The sequence below is a fragment of the Triticum aestivum genome, chromosome 1B (genome assembly GCF_018294505.1).
Source record: "Triticum aestivum cultivar Chinese Spring chromosome 1B, IWGSC CS RefSeq v2.1, whole genome shotgun sequence".
NCBI classification, from domain to species: domain Eukaryota; kingdom Viridiplantae; phylum Streptophyta; class Magnoliopsida; order Poales; family Poaceae; genus Triticum; species Triticum aestivum.
Genome location: NC_057795.1, coordinates 192,928,097 through 192,944,366, shown reverse-complemented (window position 1 = coordinate 192,944,366; position 16,270 = coordinate 192,928,097).

Below are 16,270 nucleotides of genomic sequence, written 5' to 3'. Positions count from 1 at the left end.
AGTATAAGAAAATAAATCACCACTTAGGTATTGTTGTGAACTCATTCTAAATTCATATTGGTGTAATATATAATGTATTCCAACTTCTCTATGGTTCATACCCTCCGATACTACTCATAGATTCATCAAAATAAGCAAACAACACATAGAAAACAGAATCTGTCATAAACAGAACAGTCTGTAGTAATCTGTATCAAACGTATACTTATGTAACTCCAAAAATTCTGAAATAAATTTGTGGACCTGAGGAATTTGACCTGAGGAATTTGTCTATTAACCATATGCAAAAATAATAAACCTAAAAGCACTCTCCAGTAAAAAAATGGCAGATAATCTTGTGAGTCCAAAAGTTTCTGTTTTTTACAGCAAGATCGAATAGACTTCACCCAAGTCTTCCCAAAGGTTCTACTTGGCACAAACACTAATTAAAACATAAAACCACATCTAAACAGAGGCTAGATGAATTATTTATTACTAAATATTAGCAAAAAGCAAAGAACAAAAATAAAATTGGGTTGCCTCCCAACAAGCGCTAACGTTTAACGCCCCTAGTTAGGCATGATGATTTCAATGATGCTCACATAAAAGATAAAAATTGAAACATAAAGAGAGCATCATGAAGAATATGACTAGCACATTTAAATCTAACCCACTTCCTATGCATAGGGATTTTGTGAGCTAACAACTTATGGGAACAAGAAACAACTAGCATAGGAAGGTAAAACAAGCAAATCTTCAAGATTTTCAACACATAGAGAGGAAACTTGGTATTATTGCAATATGTAGGAGCATATGATCCTCTCTCATAATAATTTTCAGTAGCATCATGAATGAATTGAACAATATAACTATCACATAAAACATTCTTTTCATGATCTACAAGCATAGAAATTCTGTTACTCTCCACATAAGCAAAATTCTTCTCATGAATAGTAGTGGGAGCAAACTCAACAAAATAACTATCATGTGAAGCATAATCCAATTGAAAATTAAAAAAAAAAGATGACAAATTTCATGGTTATCTTTGTTCTTTATAGCATACGTGTCATCACAATAATCATCATAAATAGGAGGCATGCTATAATCATAATAAATTTTCTCATCAAAACTTGGGGGACTAAACATATCATCTTCATCAAACATAGCATCCCCAAGCTTGTGGCTTTGCATATCATTAGCATCATGGGTATTCAAAGAATTCACACTAACAATATTGCAATCATGCTCATCATTCAAAGATTTAGTGCCAAACATTTTAATGCATTCTTCCTCTAGCAATTAAGCACAATTATTGGAATCCTTATTTTCATGAAAGATATTAAAAAGATGAAGCATATGAGGCACCCTCAATTCCATTTTTTTAGTTTTCTTTTATAGACTAAACTAGTGATAAAACAAGAAACTAAAAGATTCGATTGCAAGATCTAAATATATACCTTCAAGCACTCACCTCCCCGGCATCGGCGTTAGAAAAGAGCTTGATGTCTACTACGCAACCTTCTTCCTGTAGACATTGTTGGGCCTCCAAGTGCAGAGGTTTGTAGGACAGTAGCAAATTTCCCTCAAGTGGATGACCTAAGGTTTATCAATCTGTGGGAGGCGTAGGATGAACATGGTCTCTCTCAAACAACCCTGCAACCAAATAACAAAGAGTCTCTTGTGTCCCCAACACACCCAATACAATGGTAAATTGTATAGGTGCACTAGTTCGGCGAAGAGATGGTGATACAAGTGCAATATGCATGATAGATATAGGTTTTTTTAATCTAAAATTATAAAAACAGCAAGGTAACTAATGATAAAAGTGAGCGTAAACGGTATTGCAATGCTAGGAAACAAGGCCTAAGGTTCATACTTTCACTAGTGCAAGTTCTCTCAACAATAATAACATAACTGCATCATATAACTATCCCTCAACATGCAATAAAGAGTCACTCCAAAGTCACTAATAGCGGAGAACAAACAAAGAGATTATTGTAGGGTACAAAACCACCTCAAAGTTATCCTTTCTGATCGATCTATTCAAGAGTCCGTAGTAAAATAACATGAAGCTATTCTTTCCGTTCGATCTATCATAGAGTTCGTACTAGAATAACACCTTAATACACAAATCAACCAAAACCCTAATGTCACCTAGATACTCCAATGTCACCTCAAGTATCCGTGGGTATGATTATACGATATGCATCACATAATCTCAGATTCATCTATTCAACCAACACAAAGAACTTCAAAGAGTGCCCCAAAGTTTCTACCGGAGAGTCAAGACGAAAACGTGTGCCAACCCCTATGCATAAGTTCACAAGGTCACTGAACCCGCAAGTTGATCACCAAAACATGCATCAAGTAGATCACGTGAATATTCCATTGTCACCACAAATAAGCACATGCAAGACATACATCAAGTGTTCCCAAATCCTTAAAGACTCAATCCGATAAGATAACTTCAAAGGGAAAACTCAATCCATTACAAGAGAGTAGAGGGGGAGAAACATCATAAGATCCAACTATAATAGCAAAGCTCGCGATACATCAAGATCATGCCAAATCAAGAACACGAGAGAGAGAGAGAGAGAGAGAGAGAGATCAAACACATAGCTACTGGTACATACCCTCAGTCCCGAGGGTGAACTACTCCCTCCTCGTCATGGAGAGCACTAGGATGATGAAGATGGCCATCGGTGATGGATTCCCCCTCCTGCAGGGTACCAGAATGGGCTCCCCAGAGGTTATTGGTGGCTACAAAGGCTGGCGGCGGTGGAACTCCCGATCTAGGTTATGTTCTGGGGGTTTCTGTATATATAAGAGGTTTTGGCGTTGGGAACAATCAGGGGGGTCTTCGAGGCGGTCACGAGGTAGGGGGCGCGCCCAGGGGGTAGGGCGCGCCCCCCACCCTCGTGGGTGCCTCGGGACTCTTCTGGCCCATCTCCGGTACTCTGTGGCCTTCTTCTGGTCCAAAAATAAACTCCATGAAATTTCAGGTCAATTGGACTCCGTTTGATTTTCCTTTTCTGCGATACTCAAAAACAAGGAAAAAACAGAAACTGGCACTCGGCTCTGGGTTAATAGGTTAGTCCCAAAAATCATATAAAATAGCATATAAATGCATATAAAACATCCTAGATGGATAATATAATAGCATGGAACAATCAAAAATTATAGATACGTTGGAGACGTATCAGGACACAACCTTCTCGCCATGCACTAGCCTCCCGCACTCGAAGCAGAAGTGCGGGATCTTTTCATACTTAAAGTCAAACCAGGTTTTCTCAAGGTCATCTTCGGATTTCTTCAGATAGAATCCCCTCACTAGTGGCTCAAAAACTGGTAACTTAACCCTGAACCTCAGTTCTGAACCCTTTGCAAATCCATCTTTCTTTGCATCTCCCTCATGATTTTGCCAAGCCAGTTCCCAAGTGCTTCCCCAAACACCTTCGATCACCTATCTAGGGGTAGATCTTCCACCCGGACCAAGACATCCACAGATTCAAACCTCATCTCTGATGGTCTAGTTGCCCCATCATACTCCTTGAGCACCAACACATTAAAATCAAATTGCCACGGGCTGTTGTTTAGTGCGTGTTTCCAGTCTCCCTCACTCCCGAACGACACCAATAATAGATTCTTCCCAATGATCTTGAATTGCGCTTCTCGATGTAGACCCCAAGCCCTTGATGTCGACTTCTCCAGAGCGCTCTTGTTCGTCGGCCAAGGGGTGAATGCTTTCCCAATCACCGACCACTTTCCGGTCTAACCTCCTCCTGCTCAGATTCCTTGAAGACAAAGCCACCGGCTCCTTCTCTGTCAGAACCAGTCCACCCAATCTAGTCATCAAGCCCGGGGACACAGAGGCATTCCTGCTTTGGGAGCCCAGCAGCGTCCTCATCGCTGGTATAGATGCCTCCTTCTCCACCGTCGGCCTCGGCGTGGCCACTGGTTTCTGTGCCTTTGTCCCCACCGCTGTCGCATAACCGTCCGCCGCTGCCGCACCCCTCGGTGTTGCCGCACCATCCTTTTTCCTCTCCGCCATGACTTCCTCCCCTGCGAGAGGTCTGCACTCTGGCTCAAACACGTACGAAGACGCAGTTATCTCCTTCCGTGCCATCGCGATCCACACCACCACCGCTCGGAAAACCCTAACCCTAACGCTCAAGCCAATCGCCTCGTGATTGCCTCAATCGCCCCTCCGTGTTTTACGTACGAGCTGGACCCGCCAACGTAAATTCCTAGCTTTTCTGAGCGAAAAGCAATTCATAACCTTTTTTGAAGCGAAGACATGCATGTAGCTATACTTAGGGCTTATTAGGGTATCTCGGCTCTGGCCTGGGCCTTCTTGGGCTTCGGTATTTGCCCCACTTTACATGCCTCATATCCCTAAAAAGTTTAATTTGTGTGATGGTTGTTCCAATGGCAAGTGGCCTCAACCCCACCCGTCAATCTCGGGGGAAAGGGATGGGCAAATTATTAAAATGAAAAGTAAAGTGTTGGTTAAGATTCAATTTCTTACTTTGATAGTGAGGCGTAGTGGATGGTCCAATGCTTTCTTCACAGACAGGTGAACAATATGATGGATGCGACTGCGTCTGGTACTTGAAGATTATTTTTTTAAGGTGTGGCACATTTATTTGAATGAAATGGTTACATCACAAAAGCAGTTTAGCTAAGGGAAAATTTTGAGAATCTCCATCCCAAGAAATTACATAGTTGGAACCATACTAGTATGCCACTTTGTTCACCTTCCTTGGGCAATGTGCAAAAGATATCGAGCTCACTAAGGGAAATCTAAAAGCACTCAACGAGAACTACAGACTACGGGTTCCAGATCTCTATTTCCCTATTGCAAGCTTGTATGATTTCGAGACAATCCGACTCGAATGTGGACATTGAACAGCCAAGACGATTCAACATCAGCAATCCATCTCTTGTCGTCATTGTCTCCGCAGTTCGAGTAAATTATAGAAAACCACCACATTTGTGGACTCTAAATCAAAAAACCACCACGTTTCATTTTTTTCAAAAAACATCTGGTATAGCGTAACAGTTTTTTCAAAAAACACTGATCAGTCGCTAAATGCGTGTTGACACCGTTTTTGACGAGAGGGGCCCGCAGTAAGTGTTGACTTGGCAAGAAATGTTAACATTGTTTGACCTAGCCGTGAAACTAGAAGTAGGGGCCACCTGTCAGCGCTCTCACACGATGACGTGCTTGCGTCCATGTTGCCTCCAGCGACCCCGCGTTGCGGCAAGCTATTTGATGAAATGCCGACGACAACGCACCGGGGCCGGAGGTGGCCTGCAGCATGGCGCTAGCGCGAGAAGGTCCTTGATAGAGGCGAGGGTCCCGATCTTTCGATGAGATGATAACTATCGATTTGGTGGAGACGATTTTGACGATCCGACTACAAACGTGCACGACGTTGCGCCTTAGCAATCGCTAAACCAATCTCCTGAGGTTACTGACGATGCTGGAAGCACGGTCAGCCTGACCACGAAGGTCTATTCCTGCAAGCAATCGAAGAATGAGCAAGAATATAATAAAGCAATCTGAATATTGCAAATATATATGAAGTATTGATAATGGTGGGGATCCGGAAGCGGTCTTGGTCTGGTCGTTGGACACAAACGAAGTACACGAAGTTGCAATGGCTAACTTTTAACTAAACAAATCCCAAGGAAAAGCTACTAGATGGATCTACTTATATAGGAGCAAGGGGTGGCGGCCAAGGAGGTGGGAGGACGTCCCAAGGCAGCCTAAAACTAAATCTATGTCGTACAAGGCCAATGGGCCCAAGTGGAGGTGATGTAACACCTTTGGATTTGTAGTTTGACTCGGATTCTGCTGCAGCATCAGATTGTTTCGTCCACAACTCAACACTCCGGATGAATTTGAAGGTGATTCCAATTGGGTTGAAAAGTGCACGAAATCTAGTTTCCAACAAAAAAAGAATCACCCAATTCGGAGTCCGTATGAAAAACTTGTGTGCGTTTTGAGTTAGGTATGTCTGTGCAGTCCGAATCTGAATCCAAAACGTGAGAGACTTGGACTCTATCTTCTCTTGGGCCAAAAGTGACGTGAGAGAACTTTTTGGAAAGCAAATAAACATCTCTTTATTCCTTATCTTCATATGTGGATTGTATAAATGTCCCATACACCTGCAATTAGACAAAACACAAAAGTGTGTGAATTATTTTTGTTCTGGATAACATAAATAGATTATTGAATAGTTTGCACTAGAAATCACCTGACAAATATGCATATATGCAATATTTTTGGTCATATCCAAGGTAGTCATGTCCTCATCAGTCCTCGCCGAAGATGCTCCCACTGCTGCTCCCGCCGTCCCCATGCCGCCGTTGTCGACGGCTACCAGACCATGGCATGGTGGTGAGGGGCGCTCTAGGTCACATAGCTCGAATGGGGCGTGTCCAGGGGCTCCATAGAGACGCGTCACAGCGTACTAGGCGGACGAGAGTGGCCGGGGTGCGGGGGAGCCATCGGATTTGAAGGAGATGGGGCGGCGGCAGAACCGAAGGAAGATGATGTACTCGTCGTCGCCGGGCCTCCTTGGTTTGATTCAATTAGCGGTTAGAGCTAGAGAGGCGAGGCGAGGATTTCTGGCAAATCAGTAGGGCTTTTAGAGGTCGTTGGCCATGGTGGACGAGGACCCGTGGCCATGGCTGTGCTCTGCGCGAGCTTCAGCGAGGGCAGAGAGGGAGAAAGAGAGAGGCGGCGCTGGGAGGGAGGATAGCCTGGGGAGTTTGGGAAGGGGGTAGCTAGGTTTCCTGATGCTTCAAGGGACGAGGGGAGGAAGACGGGCGTGATTGGTGGAGCGACATGGGCGGCGACTGGTGCAAACGGCCGTGACACACCTGATCCGGCTAGCGCGGGGGGAAGGGGTGGCACCCGGTGGCGCGGAGGTACGCGGGAAGGGGCGGCGCCCTGCAACGTCATCTTGTGAGGTGGTCGAGCAGTGACGAACAGTATGTGTCCCTGTAGCCGGAGGAGGAAAAAAGGGTGGGAGAGAGAGGATGACAGGTGGGGCCTCCGCCAGTCTAATAATTCAGTCGAACGACGTTTATTTTTGTTGCCACATCATCGCTTACACTGGGACCCAACGGTCAGTTTTAGCATCAAACAACTCTCTAATCGAGGGACTCAGTGTTTTTTGCAAACTGTCAGTATAATACTGGTGGGTATTTGCAAAAATAACGAAACATGGTGGTTTTCTGATTTAGGGTCCACAATTGTGATGGCTTTTTGCAATTTACTCCTGCAGTCCAGAACATGATAGATTAAGGTGGTTGAACCTGTCATTGATAACCCGCAAGTATACAGGATAGTTGTAGCCTCTTTCGATAAGTAAGAGTGTCGAACCCAATGAGGAGCTAAAGGTAGAACAAATACTCTCTCAAGTCCTATCGGCCACTGATACGACTCTACGCACGCTTGACGTTCGCTTTACCTAGAACAAGTATGAAACTAGAAGTACTTTGTAGGTGTGATAGGATAGGTTTGCAAGATAATAAAGAACACGTAAATAAAAGCTAGGGGCTGTTTAAATAAAGATGCAATAAAGTAAATATAGTGAGTGTGGAAAAGTGGTGGTAGGAGTTGTGAAATTGCCCCTAAGCAATTGACTATGTTACTAGACCGGTAATCACTATTGCAATTCTATTTGAGGGAGAGGCATAAGCTAACATGTCATCCCTTACTTGGAATTATTTGCACTTATGATTGGAACTCTAGCAAGAATCTGCAAATACTGAAGATTCATTAAGGTAAAACCCAACCATAGCATTAAAGTATCAAGTCCCCTTTTATCCCATACGCAAACAACCTACTTACTCGGGTTTGTGTTTCAGTCACTCACGCAACCCACCATAAGAAAATCATAAACATACTGCAAACCCTACAGCGGGAATCCCTCATGATTGCGCAACACGGAGGGAACAATAGGATAGCACCAATAATAAAACATGCAACTCAAACCAATCATAGCAAATCATCAATCACCAATAGGACAACGGAAATCTACTCAGACATCATAGAATGGAGACACATCATTGGATAATAATATGAAGCATAAAGCACCATGTTCAAGTAGAGGATACAGCGGGTTGCGAGAGAGTGGACCACTGAATATAGATGGGGGAAGGTGATGGAGATGTTGGTGAAGATGGCGCAGGTGTTGGTGAACATCGCGGTGATGATGACGGCCCCCGGCGGTGTTCCGGCGCCACCGGAAGCAAGGGGGAGAGAGCCCCCCTTCTTATTCTTCTTCCTTGACCTTATCCCTAGATGGGAGAAGGGTTTCTCCTCTGGTCCTTATCTCCCATGGCTTGGGCGGGGCGAGAGCCCCTCCGAGATTAGATCTATCTCTCTGTTTCTGCGTTCTCAGATTCTACCCCTTCACCGTTTCTTAAATATCTGGAGATCCGTACCTCCGATTGGGGTGAATCTTTCGCCCAGATCTTTCTCATAAAATTAGCTTTCTTGCGCCAAAAGAAGAGCATCAACCGCATTACGGGTGGCCCACGAGAGCCCAGGCCGCGCCCAGGGGGAGGGCGCACCCCCCTGTCTCGTGGCCACACCGGACACCGTTTCGTGTTGATTTCATATCTCAAAAATCATAAATATTCTAAAAAAATCTCCGTCCGTTTTTATCCCGTTTGGACTCCGTTTGATATTGGGTTTCTGTGAAACAAAAAACATGCAACAGACAGGAACTGGCACTGGGCACTGGATCAATATGTTAGTCCCAAAAAATAGTATAAAAAGTTGCCAAAAGTATATAAAAGTTCTAGAGTATTGGCATGGAACAATCAAAAATTATAGATACGACGGAGACGTATCAGCATCCCCAAGCTTAATTCCTGCTCGTCCTCGAGTAGGTAAATGATAAAAAAGATAATTTTTGATGCGGAATGCTACCTAGCATAATCTTGATCATATGTCTAATCATGGCATGAATATTAAGACACGAGTGATTCAAAGCAATAGTCTATCATTTGACATAAAAACAACAATACTTCGAGCGTACCAATAAAGCAATCATGTCTTTTCAAAACAACAAGGCCAAAGCAAGCTTATCCCTACAAAATCATACAGTTTGGCCATGCTTCATTTTCGTCACACAAAATGCTCCCATCATGCACAACCCGATGACAAGCCGAGCAATTGGTTCATACTTTTTAACGCGCTTCAGCTTTTTCAACCCTCACGCAATACATGAGCGCAAGCCATGGATATAGCATTATAGGTGGAATAGAATATAATGATGGAGGTTACGTGGAGAAGACAAAAAAGGAGAAAGTCTCACATCGACGCGGCTAATCAACGGGCTATGGAGATGCCCATCAATTGATGTCAATGCGAGGAGTAGGGATTGCTATGCAACGGATGCACTAAGAGCTATAAGTGTATGAAAGCTTAACAAAAGAAACTAAGTGGGTGTGCATCCAACTTGCTTGCTCATGAAGACCTAGGGCATTTGAGGAAGCCCATCGTTGGAATATACAAGCCAAGTTCTATAATGAAAATTCCCACTAGTATATGAAGTGACAACATAGGAGACAATCTATATGAAGAACATGGTGCTACTTTGAAGCACAAGATATGAGACTCACTACATGAAGAACGTGGTGCTACTTTGAAGCACAAGTGTGGAAAAGGAGATAGTAACATTGCCCCTTTTTATTTTTTATTTCTTTTTTTTTCTTTTTTTTCTTTTTTTTCTTTTTGGCCTTTCTTTGGGGGGGGGGGATGCTCTAATAATGATGATCATCACACTTTTATTTACTTACAACTCGATATTACAACTCGATACTGGAACAAAGATATGACTCTATATGAATGCCTCCGGCGGTGTACCGGGATGATGCGATGAATCAAGAGTGACATGTATGAAAATTTATGCATGGTGGCTTTGCCACAAATACGATGTCAACTACATGATCATGCAATGGCAATATGACAAAAGTAATGTATGTCATGATGATGATGAACGGAAGGGTGGAAAGTTGCATGGCAATATATCTCGGAATGGCTATGGAAATGCCATAATAGGTAGGTATGGTGGCTGTTTTGAGGAAGATATAATGAGTCTTATGTGTGATAGAGCGTATCGTATCACGGGGTTTGGATGCACCGGCGAAATTTGCACCAACTCCCGAGGTGAGAAAGGGCAATGCATGGTACCGAAGAGGCTAGCAATGATGGAAAGGTAAAAGTGCGTATAATCCATGGACTCACATTAGTCATAAAGAACTCATATACTTATTACAAAAGTTTATTAGCCCTCGAAGCAAAGTACTACTACGCATGCCCCAAGGGGGATAGATTTGTAGGAAAATACCATGGCTCGTCCCCGACCGCCACTCATAAGGAAGACAATCAAAGAAACACCCCATGCTTCAAATTTGTCACACAACGGTTACCATACGTGCGTGCTACGGGACATGCAAACCTCAACACAGGTGTCTCTACAATCCACAACCACCCACTAGCATGACTCTACTATCACCACCTTTATATCGCAAAACTATTGCAAGGAATCAAACATATCATATTCAGCGATCTACAAGTTTATGTAGGATTTTATGACTAACCAAGTGAATGACCAATTCCTGTCATCTCTATAAATAGATATAAGTGAAGCAAGAGAGTTTAATTATTTCTACAAAATATCTGCCCACACTCTAACAATTATAAGTGAAGCAAAAGAGCATTCTACAAATGGCGGTTTTCTATGTGAAGAGAAACAGGCAATCCAAATTTCAAATCATATAAGTGAAGCACATGAAGCATTCAATAAAGCCACACTCAAAAGATTTAAGTGAAGTGCAATGAGCATTCTATAAATCAACCAAGGACTATCTCATACCAGCATGGTGCATAAAAGAAAAGTGAAAACTAAATGCAAAAGAGGCTCCAAGACATGCACATAATGCAGGAACGAAACGAATTCGAAAACATACCGATACTTGTTGAAGAAAGAGGGGATGCCTTCTAGGGCATCCCCAAACTTAGACGCTTGAGTCTCCTTGAATATTTACTTGGGGTTCCTTGGGCATCCCCAAGCTTGAGCTCTTGCCTCTCTTCCTTTTCCTCATATCGAGACCTCCTCGATTAGACACTTCATCCACACAAAACTTCAACAGAAAACTCGGTAAGATCTGTTAGTATAATAAAGCAAATCACCACTCTAAGTATTGTTGCAAACCAATTCATATTTTGTTTTTGCATTGTGTCTACTGTAATATAGCTTTTCCATGGATTAATCCAATTATATAAATTGATAGATTCATCAAAACAAGCAAACTATGCATCAAAAACAGAATCTGTCAAAAACAGAACAATCTGTAGCAATCTGAACATCCACCATACTTCTGGTACCCCGAAAATTCAACCAAAATTATGAAAAATAAAAACATTGTATGGAAATACAGTGCAAAAAGAATTAGAACCAATTGACGTTCCAGTTAAAAATGTAAAATCGCGCACTACAGCCAAAGTTTCTGTCCTGCACCGTACAAACCAACAAGCATTGTAAACATCCTAAAGGCAAACCTTAGCACATTATTTTTATTATACAATGGAATTGCACAAGGAGATAATTATTTTTGATGAAAAATTATTGTAATCAAGATTCACAAAGTTTCCGTGAGCATGAATAAAGTTCAAGGCTAGCTCCCACTTCAACAATGCTTGTCTTTCTCACTTTCACTTTCCTTTTTGAAAAGTTTTCAGGTTCCCCTCTTTATTTTTTTGTTTTTAAACTATATAAAAGCACACAACAGAAATAAATGACTCTCTAAAACTACCGGGTTGTCTCCCTGCAGCGCTTTCTTTAAAGCCATTAAGCTAGGCATATAGTGCTCAAGTAATGAATCCACCTGGATCCCAAGGTATATCAAAGCCAATTTTAATTAACAATGATTTGTAATTTAGTAATGAGCACAAAGTAACATATATCATGCAACAACAAAGTATAACTCTCTTCCTATGCATCGGCATGTCATAAGAGAACAATTCATGCACACATAGTAAAGGCCAATGCATAGTATAAGCTGTTTCTTGCAATTCTATCATATTGGAAACATAAAGAGGCGGAGATATAGTTCCTCTGTCATAATAATTGCAAGTAGGAGCAGCAAGCACATGCATATTACATTCATCAAAATCATCATGTGCAATGGTAAAAGGCAACCCATCAATATAATCCTTAATAAGCACAACCTTCTCCGAAATAGTGTAGGTTGGAGAATTCAAAAAGATAATAGGACTATCATGCATGGGTACAATAGCAACAATTTCATGTTTAACATAAGGAACTATAGCAAGTTCATCTCCATAAGCATAATTCATATTGGCATCTTGGCCACAAGCATAGCAAGCATCATCAAAAATGGGCATTTCAAACAAATTCAAGGGATCGTAGCAATCATCATAGCAATCATCCTTCGGTAAGCACGAAGGGGAATTAAATAATGTATGAGTTGGAGGGTTACTCTCATTAGAAGGTGGGCACGGGTATCTAATCCGCTCTTCCTCCTTTTGTTCTTCGCTCTCCTCATCATCTTTTTCATCCAATGAGCTCATTGTTTCATCAATTTCTTCTTCCATAGCTTCCTGCAAAATATTAGTCTCTTCTTGGACAGCGGAGAAGTCCTCAATATATGGTTTAACATAGGCATTAGAAGCATAATTATCATAACAATATTCAAGTATGGCAAAACATTCAGAATTGTAAAGAGTAGCATCATACTTTTCAATCAAAGAAGCAATTTCAAAAGCACCCTTAAAAGCAACAAATTCTTCAATTTGTTGAACATCATAGTAATTATAAACACCCTTAGCATACGAAGATACGATTCCATTATCACTAAACAAGCATTGATAGGGTAGGTGTTTCTTAGGGTCTTCAAAACAACAAGTAAACTCATATATTTCACATAAATTCCAAGCATAGCATTGCAAACGTTGAATTTGATCCCATAATAGTTTCCCTTTTTCAGATATACGGTGTCGCACAAAACAAGCATGCTCATCCAAAGATTTGCCCTCAACTAAACTAGTGGGAGTTTCAGCACGAGCACAAAGGGATCGAAGATGATCCAAGTAAAAAGCTTCAGGAGTGTGATAGATTTTGAGTGGTTCTTCAACCATTGGTTCAGTAGGTACAACTAATTTTTTTGGTATTTTGCATTTCCTACCCATAGCTAAAGATAGAAAACAACTAAGAACAGCAAATAAAAATTACTTAATGATAAAACAAACAAGCACACACGAGAATATTCACCCCACGCTATGACTCCCCGGCAACGGCACCAGAAAAAGGTCTTGATAACCCGCAAGTATACATGATAGTTGTAGCCTCTTTCGATAAGTAAGAGTGTCGAACACAGTGAGGAGCTAAAGGTAGAAAAAATACTCTCTCAAGTCCTATCGGCCACTGATACGACTCTACGCACGCTTGACGTTCGCTTTACCTAGAACAAGTATGAAACTAGAAGTACTTTGTAGGTGTGATAGGATAGGTTTGCAAGATAATAAAGAACACATAAATAAAATCTAGGGGCTGTTTAAATAAAGATGCAATAAAGTAAATATAGCGAGTGTGGAAAAGTGGTGGTAGGAGTTGTGAAATTGCCCCTAAGCAATTGACTATGTTACTAGACCGGTAATCACTATTGCAATTCTATTTGAGGGAGAGGCATAAGCTAACATATCATCCCTTACTTGTAATTCTATGCACTATGATTGGAACTCTAGCAAGAATCTGCAAATACTAAAGATTCATTAAGGTAAAACCCAACCATAGCATTAAAGTATCAAGTCCCCTTTTATCCCATACGCAAACAACCTACTTACTCGAGTTTGTGTTTCAGTCACTCACGCAACCCACCATAAGCAAATCATAAACATATTGCAAACCCTACAGCGGGAATCCCTCACGCTTGCGCGACACGGTGGCACAATAGGACAGCACCAATAATAAAACATGCAACTCAAACCAATCATAGCAATTCATCAATCACCAATAGGACAACGGAAATCTACTCAAACATCATAGGATGGCAACACATCATTGGATAATAATATGAAGCATAAAGCACCATGTTCAAGTAGAGGGCACAGTGGGTTGCGGGAGAGTGGACCGCTGAATATAGATGGGGGAAGGTGATGGAGATGTTGGTGAAGATGGCGGAGGTGTTGGTGAAGATCGCGGTGATGATGATGGCCCCCGGCGGCGTTCCGGCGCCACCGGAAGCAAGGGGGAGAGAGCCCCCTTCTTATTATTCTTCCTTGACCTTCTCCCTAGATGGGAGAAGGGTTTCCCCTCTGGTCCTTGGCTCCCATGGCGTGGGAGGGGCGAGAGCCCCTCCGAGATTAGATCTATCTCTCTGTTTCTGCGTTCTCAGATTCTACCCCTTAACCGTTTCTTAAATATCCGGAGATCCATAACTCCGATTGGGGTGAATCTTTCACCCAGATATTTCTCATAAAATTAGCTTTATTGCGCCAAAATAAGAGCGTGAACCGCCTTACGGGTGACCCATGAGAGCCCAGGCCGCACCCAGGGGGAGGCCGCGCCCCCCTGTCTCGTGGCCACCCCGGACACCGTTTCGCGTTGATTTCACTTCCCAAAAATCATAAATATTCCAAAAAAATCTCCATCCATTTTTATCCCGTTTGGACTCCGTTTGATATTGGGTTTCTGCGAAACAAAAAACATGCAACAGACAGGAACTGGCACTGGGCACTGGATCAATATGTTAGTCCCAAAAAATAGTATAAAAAGTTGCCAAAACTATATAAAAGTTGTAGAATATTGGCATGGAACAATCAAAAATTATAGATACGATGGAGACGTATTAGTCATCGCCTCACCCAGATGATTACAAAGAACATCCGTTGTATCTCACATACCATCATAAAAAACAAGCATCGTCGTACATCTTGTAGGAATTTGGAGTAGGCTCGGACCATTTTCCCTTCCTGGTTTGAAGAGAGCTCATTGAAGATTTGATGTTACTACATGTATTGCTAGAGTGGTTGTCGATGGACTCAAAACACATTCCCCTTCACTGTATATCTTCATTACCACCAGATATGTCTAGCCCCCACTGAAATGATTTCTTGAAATCCTAAAGATTCCACCATTGGAGATTGATGCTACTAATCCCTGGGACGGTATTAAAGAACCACACTACCCGATCTATCCAAATTAAATGCTTGCTCGATCGCGTCCTTCAGGCTGAAAACCTTCCACACCTCTCGTGCCCACTTACATGTGAACATTAGATGTCGAACATCTTTTGCACCGCCCTTGGACATTGAGCAAAGACCATTATATAATGATTTGCAGGTACATACATCCCTAGTATAATTCCATGAAGAGCCTTCCATCCAAAGATTTTTATTTTCCACGACACACGCAACTTCCACAAAATTTCCCAAGCGGGGTTACTGCTCAAGGGGTTGACATCATCTCTTCTAAACCTATTAGCAAATTGATGCTCCCATTCAACATGAAACAATGTGACTTCGTTTTATGCCAAGCTACAAAGTCCTCAACCAACTATGCACTCAATTGAATTGTCACGGATAATAGCTTCATCCCGCCGGTATGCCATTGGGTTGTAAGTTCATCAATTGTTTAGAGAATACATAGTCCCTTGCTCATCAATACTTTCCTTGAAGGGCTTTGATGCGGAGCATCCCACGTTCATCCCCATGTACACTCCGACTACTCTCCAAGCCCCAAGGATACATAAGATGAGACCTCGACTATGTGCCATTGGACACAAGGTGAACCCGTTCCTAAATGCTTCCCCTTTCCATTCGTGTGATACATGGTTGCTACCTCATGCAAAGACACTACATGTGCTTAGGTACCAAGAAGACCCTCTCGGAGATGCTCGGGATCACGGACAAGTCCTCAAGTACACGGATGAAGGAGCATGACGGAAGGAACCGGAGAAGTCCCCACGACCCGGACATCCGGCCCCAAGCCCCGGACATCCGGCCCCTGGAGCATCTACTACAGTCGCAGCCCAGCCGAAGCTACAAGCCCCGGACATCCGGCCCAGGCCCCGGACATCCGGCGCACGGCGAGTGGCCGGACATCCTACTCGACCCCCGAAATTCGGCGCCCCATCACAGAAGCTGGACCCCGCCAGCCCGGATATCCGGCCTCCCAGCCTGGAAATCCGGCCGTCCTGAAGCCCCGGACATCCGACCCCCAGCCCGGACATCCGGCGCCTA